The sequence below is a fragment of the Spinacia oleracea genome, chromosome 3, assembly GCF_020520425.1.
Source record: "Spinacia oleracea cultivar Varoflay chromosome 3, BTI_SOV_V1, whole genome shotgun sequence".
NCBI lineage: Eukaryota > Viridiplantae > Streptophyta > Magnoliopsida > Caryophyllales > Amaranthaceae > Spinacia > Spinacia oleracea.
The window spans coordinates 58,378,965-58,382,832 of record NC_079489.1 but is presented as its reverse complement, the minus strand read 5'-3'; the positions used below and the strand labels follow the sequence as shown (position 1 = coordinate 58,382,832).

The following is a 3,868-nucleotide window of genomic DNA, read 5'->3' as shown; positions in this document are numbered from 1 at the left end:
TATTCGAGGACGAGATTTAGATGTCATCACTGCCAACTTGAAGTATGTTCATTTTGGAATTCTCTAATCAGCTGAGTTGTGTTATATATTTTAAAATCTTGGTGTTTTAGTGAATTACTCTCGACTTGATCAATTTGGAGGATGGAGAATAGGAGAGTGTAAAGTGAGGTTGGGGTTTGGGGGGGGGGGGGGGTGAACTGTTGACCGGTTGTTTGTGATTGGAATCTGATATTGTGCACCAGCTGTTTGAAATTTATTTTGCATAGTTCGTGATTTTTGGGAATTGAACTGAAAATGGGATCATGTAAGGCTTGTACAAGTGCATGAATAACATATGTATGTATCTGTACTGAAGTCAACTATAATTTGAAGTGTCTGTGTCAATCACACTCTATGGATTGCTTACATATGCAAAGGCTTATCTGTACTGATAGTCAAGTTAATTGTATCTGTACATATGGATTGTGCTTACATATGCAAAGGATTTTTTAAAGTGTATCTGTACTGAAGTTAACTACATTCAGATGTCATCACTGCCAACTATAATGTTGATGTACAGAATACTACTGCAAGCATTTATTTGACCCTCGAATTTCATTTTTGTATTTATGTAAAGAAGGTCATGGATCTAAATTCCTTATAATGAAACTATACTTATTTCCTCTTTTGCTTCTCACACATTGATTAAGGTGACCTCAGCCCACAAAAATGTAGAAATTCATTGGACTTGAGAAATTGTCTAACATAAACTTTGATCTGGATCCTCAATGCAGCTATATAATCAAGATTTTTATTGACAAAAAGTATGCTTTGCCTTATCGGGTGCTGGATGCTTTGGTTGCTCATTTCATGAGATTTGTAGAAGACTCAAGGGTTATGCCAGTGATCTGGCATCAGACTCTTCTTGCCTTTGTTCAAAGGTTAGTAATCCTCCCCTCCCTGTAGAACAGAAAATAGTTTTGTTGTCAATGACATGCTTGAGCATGTGTTTTCCCATTTTCATTTCTCCAAATATTTAAAGTTCTCAGGGACTTTTTCTTTTTTCCTGAACTATGTGGTTTCTCTTGTTTATTTTCATATGTTCTTCATTTTTCTTTGCGCTATCGGAATATTATTGATATCGGAATGCTTCTCATGTGAATTTTATGCGTTAATGTGTGTTGCAAGATACAACTAATGTTAATAACTCATTTGTAGCTCTAAAAATGAGCAAACGAGCAAAAATAATATCGCAATGAGAAACTTGACAATGGACCAAAGGCCTGTCACAACAGATCAGTTTCTGATCTGCATAGATGAACAGATCAGTTTCTGATCTGCACAGTTGCAAATCAGCAGCAGCAGATCAGCTGCTGAATAGATCAGAAACTGATCAGTTCAGCTGCTGATCTGCAGCTGAACTGATCAGTTTATGATCTGTTCAGCAGCTGATCTGCTGCTGCTGATCTGCAACTGAACAGATGCGAAACTGATCAGTTCAGCTGCTGATCTGCTGTTGCTGATCTGCAGCTGAACTGATCAGTTTCTGATCAGTTTCTGATCTGTTCAAATATTAGATGTAATATTGCTGTCTTTTAATGAAAAGGCTCGGGAATATATGCTCGGGACTATACATGTTAACTATTCGCCTATAATTGGCATGAACCGTCAAAAATGTCATTTTGGGCCAAATATGACCTATATCGTCCCAAATAGGCCTTATGTGTGCATAAAGAACTTGAAATGAATCTTAGTAAAACTCTAACTAAGCATATGAAACATAAAAAGATTTAGAAAGTGTCATTAGGTTCATTTGTTGGTAGTTGGGATCGAAAATGCCATTTTGGGCTATAAATGACCTATATCGACCCAAATTACCCATAGGCGTGCATAACGAACTTGAAATGAGTTTAATAAACATATAAATAATCATATGAATCATGAAAAACGTTTAGAATATGGAAATAGGTTAGTTTGTTGGTAGTTGGGATTGAAAATGCCATTTTGGGCCATAAATGACCTATATCGACCCAAATGACCCATAGGCGTGGATAACGAACAAGAAATGAGTCTTATAATCATATGACTAATCATATGAATCATGAAAACGTTTAGAATATGGAAATAGGTTCGTTTGTTGGTAATTGGGATTGAAAATGCCATTTTTTGCCATAAATGACCTATATCGACCTAAATGACCCTTAGGCGTGCATAATGAACTTGAAATGAGTCTTATAATCATATAACTAATCATATAAATCATGAAAAAGGTTTAGAATGTGGATATAAGTTCGTTTGTTGGTAGTTGGTATCGAAAATGCCATTTTTTGCCATAAATGACCTATATCGACCCAAATGACCCTTAGGTGTGCATAACGAACTTAAAATGAGTCTTATAAACATATGACTAATCATATAAATGATGAAAAATGTTTAGAATATGGAAATAGGTTCGTTTGTTGGTAGTTGGGTTCGAAAATGCCATTTTTAGCCATAAATGACCTATATTGACCCAAATGACCCATAGGCGTGCATAAAGAACATGAAATAAGTCTTATAATCATATAACTAATCATATGAATCATGAAAAAGGGTTAGAATGTGGAAATAGGTTTGTTTGTTGGTAGTTGGTTTCGAAAATGACATTTTTTTGCCATAAATGGCCTATATCGACCCAAATGACCCTTAGGCTTGCATAACGAACTTCAAATGAGTTTCATAAACATATAACTAATCATATGAATCATGAAAAAGGGTTAGAATGTGGAAATAGTTCGTTTGTTGGTAGTTGGGATCGAAAATGCCATATTTGGCCATAAATGACCTATATCGACCCAAATGACCCATAAGCGTGCATAACGAACTTGAAATGAGTCTTATAAACATATCACTAATCATATAAATCATGGAAAAGATTTAAAAAGTGTACTTAGGTTCATTTTTTGATATTTGGGATCGAAAATGCCATTTTTGGCCAAATATGATCTATATCGAGCTAAGTGAGCCTTAGATGTGCATAAAGAACTTGAAATGAATCTTAGTACACTCAGAAAGTTGTTTTCGCGACCAATATAATTTCTGCTTTCGCATATGAAACTTAATTTAATTTATTGGTTTGCATGTACGTTGTTCTTTTAAAGGTTTTCACAACTCCAAGGGAGGGGCCCTTCACCAAAGAGGAGTTGGATGAAGTTCGAGACAAGTGGGCTACTTACTTCAACGATTTGAACTACCCTCAGTGTAATAATTAGAGCAGGCTTGTAGTTATTCGTGACTCTTACATTATTTTGTTATTTATCGATTTAATTAATTACATTTGAATTAATTCGGAAATATTATTGAAAATTTGAAATTTATATCATTTTTGAGGAATGTCAAGATGATGTTTGGTGAAACAGTATTCTATAAATTATAATGCAGAATTTTATATTGCAAAATATCAGGAATTATATTGCAGATTTTTTAAAAAAAAAAAAAAAAAAAAACTCAAAAGTTGCCCTTGTTTGCAACAAGAGCAACTTATGTGCAGCTTATAAGCTGCCCTTGTTTCAAACAAGAGCAACTTATGTAAAGCTTATAAGTTGCCCTTGTATGCGACAAGGGCAACTTATAAGTTGGGCAACTTATAAGATTATAAGTTGCCCTTGTTAAGGGCAACCTTTGATAATTTCACAAAAGTGACCCCTCCATATGTTGCCCTTGCAATTGGCAACCTATAAGCCTATTTTAAGGGCAACCTATAAGGTTTTTTCCTCTAGTGTTGTCGCGCAAATTCAAGCAATTCAAATCAGCACCCGGGGCAATTGCGGGTTATTTGTCCAAAATTTAAGCATTCTAGTCCTAGATTGGTGTCCTAAGTCGAGTCATCCTATGCATAAGAAAAAGTTGA

General features: G+C 34.9%; 1 long non-coding RNA gene across 1 annotated transcript; it reads left to right on the top strand.

The window, feature by feature from the left end:
* The first annotated feature begins 381 nt into the window (after window positions 1-381).
* LOC130469035 (uncharacterized) lies at window positions 382-3,292 on the top strand. The gene is made up of 2 exons (XR_008929411.1): window positions 382-920; window positions 3,120-3,292. It is a non-coding gene; the product is annotated as an uncharacterized lncRNA (long non-coding RNA).
* The last annotated feature ends 576 nt before the right edge of the window (window positions 3,293-3,868 follow it).